General features: G+C 36.2%; 1 long non-coding RNA gene across 1 annotated transcript; it reads right to left on the bottom strand.

Annotated features, from left to right (window-relative positions):
* Positions 1–12,815: 12,815 nt before the first annotated feature.
* On the bottom strand, positions 12,816–14,217 carry LOC127564506 (uncharacterized). The gene is made up of 2 exons (XR_007954290.1): positions 14,018–14,217; positions 12,816–13,616 (listed from the first exon to the last, which is right to left on the bottom strand). It is a non-coding gene; the product is annotated as an uncharacterized LOC127564506 (long non-coding RNA).
* Between the last annotated feature and the right edge of the window lie 316 nt (positions 14,218–14,533).

Here is a 14,533-nt window from a genome sequence, read left to right as displayed (position 1 = left end):
GACAACATCTTGAAGTCCAGGTCCAGACCTGACAAGGAAAATACATATTTAGAGAATAACATGAAAATCATAGTGGGGTGGAAAGAGCACTGATTTTGGAATAATCAAATACAGATTTGAATCCCAGCTCTTCTATAAACCTTGGCAAATGATTTCTCCTATTTGGGCCTTGGCTTCTTCTAGATGATATCTAGGGGTCCTTTCAGCTCTAATATTTTATTATGGGGGCTAGGAAAACTTATACCCACAATTCCTATTCTTGTTTTGTTTGAATTATAAAATTAATTCTGCTCAAATCTCATCTCCAAATTGTTCTCCTGCCACTTAAATCCCTCATGACATTTATTACACTTCTATGAACTTTTCTCTAAATCTAACTACTTTTCTGGGTGTGTTTGTTTTGGTACCCAAGGCCTTCACACTTCTGTGCTCTCACTTCAATTTGTCAAGTTGAAGGCATTATCTTTTTCTCTATAACTAATTTCCCATTCGGGCACCTGAGCCTTTCATTGGCTGCCACAAAACACTACCCCTGCTTCATATTATTATTACTCAGCAGTACCCCTAGGTCTCTTTCTTCATTAGTTTCCTACAGCTCCATTCCATTAAGTCTGAATTTAAATGTTTTATTGGTTTTCCCTAAATGCATAATCTGACATTTCATACTATTGAATTCCATTATTAGCCACTTTTCTGCCCATTTCCCTTGTGTGTCTTAATCCTCCTCCAGTGTAGCACATCCCTGAAAAACATTATCTGTCTCTCTGACTTTGCAAACTTCTCCTTCACCAACTAGCCTCTACATTAATTCTCCTTGATCCTTGTTTGTGTTGACCACAAGTCTTGGCCCTAGAAATCACTTTCTGCAAAAAGCCAAAAGAAGAGATTGGTGGGCATGGGAGGAAAGAAAGGAGCTTGAAGATAGGAGACAGTAGGGAAAAAATTTCTACAAAAGTCTTTTCTTTTTTCCCTCTATCATTTTTTCCCCTCTATCATTTTTTCCTTCTCAACCACAAAGTTGGGAGCAAGGGTAGAACTAAGAGGAAAAAGCAGAAAGTTAAGAAACAAGAATCCAAACTGATATGAGGAAGTTTGGTGCTTGGAATCCACCTACACCTGGCCATAAATAGGTTGGAGAGATGTTAGAAATAACCAATTAAAAGACCAAGGATCTGGCTACAAATAATAAAGAAAAAAGTGTTTGACTTAGTAGAAAATGCTGCTTCACAGCATTTTTACAGCAAGGTGTCTCTTAACAATATGTCACATATTCAGATGATTCAGAATTTTTTGGAAGATATAACAATGGAGATAATCGTTTTTAGTGATCATCTGATAATAAATATCAGGGAAGGAATAAAACAGGGAGATATATATTTGCTACAAGTATTCATCACTGTAATATAAGAAATCCAGCACAGAGCCCAGATTAAGAAAGAACTCATTATGGATGGTGAGGTTGTCTTCCCATTTATAAATGACATTATGTTGATTGTATCAAGCCCTAAGACATTTCTGAATCTTGTAGAACTAATCTGTAACCAGTCAAAGGAGTTGTTTAACCATTTAAACAGGAAAGACCAAATACATGAGAGAAAAGAGGGATATCCACTGCACTGATTTCAACATGCATCTAAATTAAAGTTCAATAGAATTTACCCACCAAAGGAGGGAGATATTAAGCTGGATTACTTAAGGAACATTGCAAACCATTTTTACTGATATCATTTCTCATCAAAGAGTCTTCTTTTTAATATAAATATTTTGCCAGCATTGCTGGATTACAGCAAGGTGTCTCTTATCAATCTGTCTTGGATAACTAACAAGACTTGGAATGCCAATTATGAAGAACTAAAGATGACAATGGAAAGGCTCATGGAGCATGAGTATACTGCAATATATATCCACTGAAGAACTCCAAAGAAGAACCAGAGTAAAGGATGTCACCAAAGAATTGTATGGCAGAAATAGATTTGCTGTTCATATGGCAAGAGCAAGGAAGGACAGATAGATGGCCAGAGGACTCCAATGGCATTGTCATGAGATCAAGAGAAAATAGGAGGATCTACAACACATTTTTGGTTTGGTAAATTTTCAGAGCAGAGATGAGAACTACACAGAATAGACCAGCATGGATGTAGTGATCTGCAACTAGGTGGCACAACATATGAGAGCACTGAATCTTGTGTCAAAAGGACCCGTTCAAATTCAACTTCAGATACTTAACAGCTGTGTGACCCTGAATAAGTCACTTCATTTTATTTGCCTCAATTTTTTTTCTTCGATAAAGTGGGAATAAAAATAGCACCGACCTCACAGAGTTATTGTGAAGAACAAATAAGCTAACATTTGTAAAACCTTCCCAAACTTTTAAAATGCTATAGAAATGCTAGTTATTTTATTAGTAGTACTGGGTATTCTTCAAGGAGTGCATCCTGAACTGAGAAGATCTCAAATCCATGTATTTCAGAGATAACAGTTGATAAATACACACACATATATACATACACACAAATACACAACACAAACGCATACCCTTCAATGCTGTTGGCAAAATTGGATCAGATGAAAACAAAAGTGGAGAGTTCTATTTCCCCACAGAGACAATTGCTTTGTGGAATGACTCCTTGAGAATGCTGCAGAGCAGATTGAAATTTCAATTCATTTTTTTTTTCAATACTGTAAACATGCATTAAGCCCCTACTATGGTCCAGTCCCTTTACTAAACTCTGAAGACACAAATAAGAAAAAGGACAAGTCTCTGTCCTCAAGGAGCTTACAATTAATAAGAGGAAGACGATACAAAAAGGAAGCTGAAAAGCCAGGAAGGACTGGGGGAAAGGAAAGTGTCCAGCAAGGTGTCAAGATGTGCCTTGTGTGGAGCATCATGTTCTATAGATTCAAAGCCAAGGTGACATATTAATGGAAAATGGAGAGTTACAGGGAAAGTTTAGAGTTTGGAAAGAATTCCTGTTCTATACACTGGACCTCTAATCAAAACGAAGAGGCAAAAAGCAATCAAGAACTATATGAACACAATTACAAAACACTTTCCACACAAATAAAGTCAGATCTAATCTCTTGGAAAAATATCAAGTGCTCATGGGTAGGCCAAGCTAATATAATGAAAATGACAATACTACTTAAATTAATGTACTTATTCATCATCATACCAAACTACCAAGAAATTTCTTTACAGAGCTAGAAAAAAATCATAAATAAAAATTAATCTGGAAGAACAAAAGATCAAGCATTTCAAGGGAATTAATGAAACAAAATGCAAATGAAGGCGGTCTAGCTGTACCAGACCTAAAACTTTATTATAAAGCAGCAGTCATCAAAACCATTTGGTACTGGCTAAGAAATAAAGTAGTTGATCAGTGGAATAGGTTGGGTTCACAGGACAAAATAATCAATGAATATAGTAATCTAGTGTTTGACAAACCCAAAGATCCTATCTTTTAGAATAAGAACTCATTAATTGACAAAAACTGCTGGGAAAATTGGAAATTAGTATGGTAGAAACTAAGTATTGATCCACACCTCACACCATATATCAAAATAAGGTCAAAATTGGTTCATGATTTAGACATAAAGAATGATATCATAAGCAAATTAGAAGACAAAGAATAGTTTACCTCTCAGATTTGTGGAGAAAGAAGGAATTTGTGGCCAAAAAGAAGTGGAGTCCATTATTAAACACAAAAATAGATAATTTTGATTATATTAAGTTAAAAAGGTTTTGTACAAACAAAATGAATGCAGACAAGATTAGAAAGGAAGCAATAAACTGGGAAAACACTTTTACAGTTAAAATTCTGATAAAGACCTCATTTCTAAAATAAATAGAGAATTGACTCAAATTTATATAAATTCAAACCATTCTCCAATTGATAGATGGTCAAAGGATATGAATAGGCAATTTTCAGATGAAGAAATTAAAAACATTTCTGAATGTGGATCATAACATAACATTCTCACACTTTTTGTTTGCTTGCATTTTGTTTTCTTACTCATTTATTTTCCTTTTTGACCTGATTTTTCTTGTGCAACAAAAGAATTGTATAAATATGTTTATACATATTGGATTTAACATTTATTTTATAACATATATTGGATTGCTTCCTATTTAGGGGAGAGAGTGGGGGAGAAGGAGAGGAAAATCTGAAACATAAGGCTATGCAAGGGTCAATTTTGAAAAATTATCCATGTATCAATTCTGATGGACATGGCTCTTCTCAACAATGAGAGGATCCAAATCAGTTCCAATTAATCCATAATGAACAGAACCAGCTACACCCAGCGAAAGAACACTGGAAAATGAGTGGGGACCACAACATAGCATTTCCACTCTTTCTGTTATTGTTTGCTTGCATTTTTGTTTTTCTTCTCAGGTTATTTTTACCTTCTTTCTAAATCCGATTTTTCTTGTGCAGCAAGATAACTGTATAAATAAATAAATTGTATTTAGCAAATACTTTAACATATTTAACATGTATGGGACTACCTGCCACCTAGGGGAGGGGTAGAGGGAAGGAGGGGAAAAGTTGGAACAGAAGTTTTTACAAGGGTCAATGTTGAAAAATTACCCTTGCATATGTTTTGTCAATAAAAAGCTATAATAATAAAAAAGAAAAATTATCCATGTATATGTTTTGAAAATAAAAAGTTTCAAAAAAGAAAAAAGAGAAAAACAAAAAAAATTTAAAACATTTCTAGTCATATGAAAAGGTGCTTAAAATCATTATTGATGAGAGAACTGCAAATTAAGACAATTCTGAGATACCACTATATACCTCTCAGATTGGCTAAAATGACAAGAAAAGATAATGATGAATGTTGGAGGAAATGTGGGAAAACTGGGACACTGATACATTGTTGGTGGAACTGTGAACTGATTCAATCATTCTGGAGAGCAATTTGTAACTATACCCAAAGAATTATCAAACTGTGCATACCCTTTGATCCAGCAGAGTTTCTGGGATTATAACTCAAAGAGATCTTAAAGGCCAGAAAGGGACCCACATGTTCAAAAATGTTTGTGGCAGCCCTTTTTGTAGTGGCAAGAAACTGGAAACTGAGTGGATGCCCATCAATTGGAGAATGGCCAAATAAGTTATGGTATATGAATGTTATAGGATATTATTTTCTATAAGAAATGATCAGCAGGATGGTTTTAGAAAGGCCTGGAGAGACTTACATGATACTAAGTGAAATGAGCAGAACCAGGAGATCATTTTCATGACATCAAGATTATATGATGATGAATCTGATGGACCTGGCTCTCATTAACAATGAGGTGATTCGGACCAATTCTAATGGTCTTGTGATAAAGAAAGTCATCTGCACCCAGACAGAGAACTGAATGTGGACCACAACATAGTATTTTCACTGTTTTTGTTGTTGTTTGTTTGCATTTTGTTTTCTTTCTCATTTTTCCCTTTTTGATCTGATTTTTCTCGTATAGCATGATACTTATGGAAATATATATAGAGGAATTGTATATGTTTAACATATATTGGGGGGGAGAAAAGAGGAAGAAGGGAGGGAAAAATTAGAACACAGGGTTTTGTAGGGGTGAATGTTGAAAATTATCCGAGTATATATTTTGAAAATAAAACACTTTGATTTAAAAAAAAAAAAAAGGAAGAGGCAAGTGGCAATTAGAGTAGGAAGGGTGAGAAGGTAGCATCAAAAACTGATACAATTTATTATCATCATCATTGTTGTTGTAAGATGATGATGACGACAATGACAATGACGATGAAGAAGAAGGAAGAAGAAAGAAAAAAGAAGAAAGAAGAAGAAGAAGAAGAAGAAGAAGAAGAAGAAGAAGAAGAAGAAGAAGAAGAAGAAGAAATTTCCCAGAGAGGTTAGATTAAGTGACCTCTTGAATCTATTCTATTATAGAAATTTCTTTGAACAGATGAGCTACAAACAGAAGTGAGAGGTTACACAGGTGTAAGGATGAACTGCCATCCTCCTCCAATCTGCTCCTGATTCAGCTACAAATTCACTATGTGACTGTCAAATTGCTTCACTCTTTGAGTTTTATTTTCCTCATCTATATAAGGAAGGATCTCTCTCTCTGTGTGTCTCTCTGTCTCTCTCTTTCTCTCTCTCTCTCTCCATATATATATACATATATATATATATGTTTATAATATGTATATAAGTATAAGGTCCCTTCCAGATCTAAAACTATATAAGTCTAAAATAAATTAAATGAGGACTTCTCCTTCCTGAAGAAAACAGAGGTGGAACCTTTCTAAGTAATTGCTCTTTGCAATAGCTTTCTTCTTCTTGATTCAGTAAAGGATAAACCTGCTTTCCTCGCAACCTTGACGCAATGCCCTTCAGGCTTTCCTCTGGACATTCTGGAGAAATAGAAAATCATCTTAGTTTAGTCTGTGCTCATACTGTGTTTACTATTGTGCACTTGCCCTTGGGCAATACGCACATTTTTGGTCTGGTTTCCTATGGAAAGAAAACTTTTGAAAAGCCCTCTCTCTGCCTATGCCTGTTTCTACAAGTCTGTGCCTCATGATTTTCATTTTTACCACCCATCCCAAAGCAGTTTCTCCTGATGCATTAAGATCTGGCTTTGTCTTGATAGCTTTACAGAACAAACTTTTGGGATATTCAAAGCCAGAATAGGCTGCAGCTTTAGTTATTCCCTTTCTTTTGCAATGCCTAGGAAAAGGAAACATGTTTCACATGCTTTCCTCCTCTCAGAAGAAATGTGAACTACAGATAAAGGAGGCACATACCACTATGTTGAACTTTAAGGTTTGCAGGACACTTTATAAATATTATCTCACTGAATTCTCACAATAACCTCAGATAAAGAAATTGAGGCAGACAGATTACAGGATTTGCTGAGGGTCACACAGCTAGGGGTGTCTAAAGCAGACACAAGTCTTCCTCATGATAGGTCACATGATTTCTTGCTTCATGTGCTATTAGACATGGCCAACTTGTTGATATGTCTTACTTAAATTTATTACCTGGAAGGTTTCTTAGAGGGTTAAGTGTGACAGAGGAATAGCCATTGGAAAGTGACAAGACATTTTTTTTAAAAAAAGGATCAATTAAACATTGTTTAAAAAAAAAATTAAAAAAAAACTTCAATAGTTTAATGGTTCATTTCCTAGAATAACAACGGAGCATGAAATCAAAGAATTCCACTTACAGACTCCTCCTTCCAGACCTTTTGTTATTATTTTACTCTTTCCTTGTCCTCTAAGCCAAGTTTCCATCCTTTTTCTTTCAGATTAAAGCACCTTTTTTGTTTGCTTTTGGTTACCTGGATCATTATACTCTTAAACAATAATAATGATAATAACTCACATTTATATAGAATTTTAAGAGAGCAGAGCTATTTACATGACAACCCTGCCCACAACAATATTGCTTGGTAGGTGTAGTTATTATTAGTCCTGTTTTACACATGAAGAAATTGGTCTCAAGCAAAGTGACCTTTCCAATGTTAGTAGATGTCTGGGGTATTTGAACCCCAGGTATTCCTGGCTGTAGATCTTGTTAGATGTTAGAGTAGATAGAGTGACAGATTTGTAGTCAGAAAGACCTAAATTCAAATCCAACCTTTGAAATTTTCTAAATGGGTGACCTGGACAAGTCACTTAATCCTGTCTACCTTAAGCTATAAAATTGATTGTCTATAAAATGAGATGACGAAGGAAATGGCTAATCTAGTATCTTTGCCAAGAAAACTCCGAAAAGGGTCACAAAGAGTTGAGCTTGACTGAAATGACTGAATAAAAAACAAAAATTCTATCAGCTATAGCATGATAACTGTCTTTTTTATAGCACCAAATATGGTGCTATATTTTGAGAGGGCCAGGTGTGTCAAGACTTTTGTATATAAAGACCATTGCTCAGTGAGTTACTTTATGAGGGAAGATGAGGGATCTAATGGAACTTAGGATAATAAAAAGGACTTCAAAGATTGTGTGGGACAATGACTCTACCCCAAATAAAAATCAGAGACTCTCAAAGTAAAAAGCAAAAAAAGGATTTATTACAATCTCCGAAAAAGGGCAACTCCCAACAGACAAGGTGTCAGCAGAGGAGTGCAAAGTACAAAATGCCAGACACAAGATATATAGACCCTAAATGCAGAAGGCCCCCCTCTCCTGACCTTTTCTCCCATTTTCTAGGGGAGTCCAAGCTTATACTCTGAACTCAGAAATTTATCCCAGAAACAAAAAGATCCTAGTAAATAACAAACTCTTTATCCATCAAGTATTTAAATGTTAATTAAGAGATGTGGGGGGAACAAGAAGGAAATGTTCATTTAAGACAATAAAATACCTGCAGTTTTTTAGCTGTTGCTCAACTTGTTATTGCAGTCTCAAGTCACAATTGGGGCCTAGTTCAAAGCACATTCCCATGAGAGATCTTCATTCAATTTCTCCCATTCAGAGATCATTTATTCAATATCCTCATCTAGACCCAAAGATGTTATTACTTATCTAATGTCACACACATATTAAGTGGAGTCCAGGTTTTCAGACTCCAAATCAAGAGTTATTTCCACCATACCGCCCTACTTTCCTTAAGCATTATCCAATGAAAAGAACAAGATTCTATTTTTGTAGCTATCATTGTCTCATCATATTACATACACCATTTAATCTGTAAGGAATATTGTCCCTGCTAATGAAGAAAACAATCATTTCTAACCAGGATTCACTGGATTGATAGAAGACTAAATAAAGGTATATATCTGAAATTGGAACAATAGAAACAACCATTTCATTCTTCGGTGCGTTAAAAAAAATCTATTGCTGTTTTTTGGTTTTCATATTACAGTTATTTCCAGATATGCCTGTCTCTTCCTTCCCCACTTGCAAGGTTACCCTTATTTTATAGGGAAGGGGAAAAAATATAAGCTAAACAAATTTGCCCATCAATTGGGTCTGAAAACTTATGCAACATTGTGTACCTGTAATTCTTATCTCTTCAAAAAAAGAGGTGGGGGAGGGGGAAAGCATATTTCCTCATTTCTTCTCTAGGCCAAGATTAGTCATTATGATTCCACTGCATTCTTCAACTTCATTGTTCTTTCCCTTTTATATTTTAGCTATTGTATATATAATTGTTCTGGTTCTGTTTTCTTTGATCAGTATCAGTGCATACTGTGTTCTCAGGTTTCTCTGAATTCCTCCTTTTTTTTCTTTCTTATTCCCATTATATTCATATACCACAAGCTAATTTTAGCCATTCTGCACTCAAAGGGTATCCATTTTGTTTCTTTGATTCTACGACTGTTTGGGTACATATGGTACCTTTCTTTTTGTCTTTGACTTCCTTGTGGCATATGCCTGGCGGTAGTATCCCTGAGTAAAAATGTATAAACAGTTAAGTCATTTATTTTGGTTTGTTTTCCAGAATGGTTGGCCTAATTCATAGCTCCATAAATAGGTGAGTAATGTGCTTTCTTCCCGCAGCTGGTCCCATTTTGTTTTTTTGAGAATTATTTATTCATATATTTTGGTCAGTTATCTAATGTGGAGTGGCTTTTAAAAAACATTTTGAAGACTGCTTTCAATCATTACATTAGTCCACAAGCCTATTATGTGCCAGAAATTGTGCTAGTTACTGGGGAGAAAGAGACAAAAAATGAAAGGGCCCTGCTCTCGAGGAGCTTACATTCTATCCTAAAAAACATGTATTTTAAGTATGTTAATGAAAACTCACCTGGTAATTTCTAGGGGTAGACCCTGGCATTGGGGGAATCAGGAAATGCCTCATGAAGGGATTGTCTAGAGATTTTAAGAAGAGGAGATGATGAAGGAGCTGATTCTATATATGTACAAAGACAGAGATGAGAGCTAATAAATGTTAGATAAGGACTTGGAGACAACTTGGCCACTGAGTTACATGGTATTTCTATCTCCTTTCCCTAATATTTTCACTTAAAACAAGGTAGTTAGATTAATTAGGCTAGCATTTGAGTCCTAAGGCACTGATACTCTCAGAAGTTTTCCTTCTCATCTAAGAGCTTATGGTCCTTTATAAAGAGCAGAGATTTTTATCCCCAGGTTGCATAGCAATCAGTGATGAATCTAATTGGAAGCAAGAAGGCTTAATCCTCTCTTTTTTGATTCTGGGTTGCCCCCGAAAAGGGCTTGGTAGAGCAAGGAACTGAGTGAAAAAGATTCATGAATAAATAAAGGACTTTCCTTTTTGTGGGGGTGTTTCTGGATGCTCGGAAGGCAGCCAGGTCTTTAGGAGAGCCCCAGGCAGAGCTCCAGGCATCCTGACGGCCATTCTGTTGGAGATTCACACTTTAAGAGGTTGAACTAAAAAGGCAATGGAAATATTTTGGGAGAAAAAGGAACCCTGAGAAGTGAGGAGTGTGGCTGTTGAAAGCTCTCCTTGTCCTTGGCGAGGGTGACTCACCTACCATGCTCAGAGGCAGTATGGTCTCAGCCCAGCCTTGGGGCTATGGCTCTGAGTCACCTCATCATCTTCAGTCGAGTAGGAAACCTTGGGGTCAGTCTTTAGCTAGGCACTGTGGGGGTTGGAGGAGTGTTGGAGTTCGGATCCCTGTCCACTAAGGGCTAAAAATCTGTCTAGGAAGAGAAATTTAAATCGCTTTGACTAATGCAGAACTATATAATTAATTACAGAATTTCGCTTCAGAATCAAAGGAGTTTTAAGGAAAGAGCAATCACTGAGGCCAGGAGGAGTCAGGGAATAAAAGGCAGTGTAGTGTAATAATGGCTAAGGCACTGAATTTAATATCTGGAAGATATGACTTCAAATCTCATTTTAGATACCTAATTAGAGAGGTAATTTCACCCAATGGCAGGTGTTTGAGTCCTTTTTGGACAAGTGCTTTCTCAAAATATTTGAGGTAATATGGGATTATGGACAGAGCTCGACCCTCAAAGTAAAAAGGACTTTAGTTCATGTCTTGCCTCTACACATTCCAGGTGTGTGACTTTGTATAAGTCACTTAATCTCTGAATGGACCCAGAAATATATCTAAGACTGTAAGAGAAAATATTATCTGCTTTGGTCAACAGAGTTTTCTTGTCTGGGAACTTCTTGTACTAATGAAATCACAGGAATCATCCCTATCCCTAATTTCTCAAAAACTACCCTGAGTATAATGAAACATACATTTAAAATTCATGAAACCATGTGCAATAGTGAAATTGTATAGAATGATTATGGAATAGAGAATCCTGATTCTGTGCTATTAATGTAGTCACTGGGTATAATTATTCTCTCCCTTATCCCATCTGGCTACCCAATCCTATGCACAAAACTATTGCCTGAGCATTCTTACCAATGGTATAAATATCCTAGAGCCAATGATGCCCTCATCCTTTCTAAGGCTGTAGCCCTGGAGCTATTTGCCAGGAAAACAAGCTTCAAATTCTCTAGATATGAACTTTAGGGCATTTTGGGAGTCAAATATATAGCTGGCAACTATAGCCTACCCATAACATTCCTCCTGTACTAGGACCGAATTAAAATGTAATAGAGAAGTATTTAACAAAATAAATCAGAAATACAATAGGATATAGATAATGTTATTATGTGGTTTTCTAAGTCAGCATGTGCAGGCAAAAATGTTTATATATGGCTTAGTGACTCCCTTTCCTTTCTATTTGAGTTTGATACCACTGATCTAAGACAAGATATTTTCTACTGTCCTACTGTAGCATTAGCCAGTTGTGTTTCAGGTTCTCCTTATGTGCCAAGCTTAAATTGTAAATATATAATAATAAAACATCCATTTTATTAAATACATCTTTTGGTGGAGGCCTGTATGAGACACAAGGGAGACTCAAAGTTTGGGTAGGATGGTGATATCTATCTTCAAGGTATTTACAATCTAATGAGTTGGGGGAAGGGGGAATAGGACTAAAACATCAATGGCCTGACTACAAAATATTGCATAATACATTAAGGAATTTAAAAACAGGGTGTTTTGGGAGGCCTGTGAGGGGGCAGGGTTGGGGAGGTGGGATTATAGATCAAGAAACTGTTGAGGTAATATTTGAGTTGAGTTTTAAAGAGTATATAGGGATTAAGAAGGGAAGAGAGGAAGATCATTAAAATAACAGTGTGAATAAAGGTGCAGAGGTAAGAAAGAATAGGGAACCAGTGATAAGTCTAGAATGGTGTCATAAAATGGCAGATGACTCTGAATGCTATGGAGAAAAGTTGGAGACCTCACAACACACTTCTTCCTGGTATCATTCATTTAGTTAGACTATTCTCCTATTGTAAGCAAAGTAGTACTTTCTGATTTGAGGACATACAGATAAAGATAATGACTATTGTGCTAAGCATATGCTAAGAATCAATACCAATCACAGACAAGCTTACCTAGGACAACAGCCCTAAAGGCTTACAGCACTATACTTCTAATTTTCCAGTTTGGAGGAGACTACAAATCACCTCTTAAGATGCTGAGGGGAAAACAAATCAAACACGACAGACAATTAAAAATGCATCCAATTGATCTCAGATTTAGAATGTATAATGGAAATGTAATGGTCCATATCTTTGGTGTGAGGTGCTGATATATGAAAGAGCAGAAGTTAATCTTCTATATAGAATCTTAACTTACTTCCAAGATTTTCTTTTAAACTGAGTTCCTAAGGAATGATATAGTTAATACTTGTTAAACTAAGATGGCTGATTCCAAATGGGTATGCTACCTAAATAAATATAAAAGTTTACATTATTAAAAAAAATAGAAAGAGGCATTGTTTTATAACCATGACTTGGGAAAGAATTCTTAACCAAACAAGGAATAGAAATGATCATGAAAAAGAAAACAAACATTTAATTGCATGTAATTTTAAAAAGTTCCAATTAAGCAAAATCAGTATAGTATGGATAAGAAAACAAACTGTCAATAGAAAGGAGAGTTCTCTTCATTAAGTATCTCTAATAAAAATCTAATATCTCAGATATGTAGGGGATTAACTGAAACGTATCAGAGTATTTTTAATATGTGTTCAAAACTATGAACAAACATTTATGAAAAGAAGAATTTCAAAATATTAACAGTCATGTAAAAGACTCCTTCAGTCACTATGGAAGTAGTATGCTCTCACTCATTCTCCCAACGCCAGGAAGACTGTCCCTTCCTCTTTAGGGTTCTGGGGTTTCCTATAGAGCTGAGGTATCTTTTCTTACCATCATCAGCTTTATCCCCCAGTTATACTCTATGATGCCAGTAATTAATACACCAGTTTGGTTTAGCCAACTGATACAAATGAACTTTTACAAAAAAAAATTTACTTTGAAGACATGCAATAATAAAAGTACAGATATTTCTTCCAAGTACCTCAGGACATACTCTGCTCCATCCCCACTCAGTTTTGGGGATAGTGGGTTGCAATGTATCTCATTAGTCCCACCAAGTTAATGTCCAAATGCAGCATGGCTGCCAGATAAGTCTTCATTTTAGCTTCCAAAGGGCTGGGTCCTGAAGGTCACTTCTTGTTCCTTGGGGTATTGGGGGGAGCTGAATGCAAAACATGGACACAATACTGAGTGTAAGAGGTTTACCCTTCTGACACTTTAAAAACTTGTAAGACTGGAGTCTCCGATTCTTTTGCCTAGAATGAAAGAGACAAATACAAGGATTGAGACTAGTTTCACAAGGCTAAATTTTGATGTCAGTAGACAGGAGGCAAGATTTTTTTCCCTTATAGCATAGTCTGTCACTAGATAGCACAAGAAAAAGAATTAGGGGGATCCACTAAAACTGAGCACCCAAATCGAATGACTCAAGGCCCTTAGGAAAAAAACAAAAACAAAACAACTAACCATGTGGCTAGCAGACAAGAACCAGTTATAAAATGTCTATAAATATTCAAGTCCCTCTAAGAAACTTACATTACAAAATATCATAATTCTCAACCTCTCCACATGAGGGAAATTGTCAGAAGCACTTTGTAAATGTGCCAGTCCCCGTTTAATGATAAGAGAAATGTAAATTAAAGCAATTCCGAGGTACCTCTTTCAGAGTTAGCAAAGATGGCAAAAAATTCAGGAAGATAGGCACAATGAGAAACCCATTGGTGGAGCCATCATTTGATGCATTCATTCTGAAAAACTTAGAATTATTCAAGAAAAGTCATTTGTCAGGGAGGAAGAGAGAGAAAAGTAGGGAAGGAGGAAGGGGGGGGGAAGAGAGACAGAGACACAGAGAAAAACAGAGACACAGAGAGACACAAAGAGACGCAGAGAAAGACACAGAGAGAGGGAAGAGACAGAGACAGAGTGAGGAGGCTCGTGCATACCACTGATGTTATCACTATCAGAAGAAAGGGCAGCTGATCTCTGGGAGCAGGAAACCAGTAGTTGCTGCCAATAGCCCTAACAAGGACATGAGGCTGCTGGTAGGCAGCAAATAAAATAAAAGAAACTCAGGCTTCAGAACTACCGATCTAAATTAGTCCACATGCTATGGCTACAGAACTGGTTGTATTGGAAGAAGGGAACAAAACGAGCCAGGTGAGCCCTTTTGTTG

The sequence above is a fragment of the Antechinus flavipes genome, chromosome 1, assembly GCF_016432865.1.
Source record: "Antechinus flavipes isolate AdamAnt ecotype Samford, QLD, Australia chromosome 1, AdamAnt_v2, whole genome shotgun sequence".
NCBI classification, from domain to species: Eukaryota; Metazoa; Chordata; class Mammalia; order Dasyuromorphia; family Dasyuridae; genus Antechinus; species Antechinus flavipes.
This window is presented reverse-complemented; position numbering and strand designations above follow the sequence as displayed.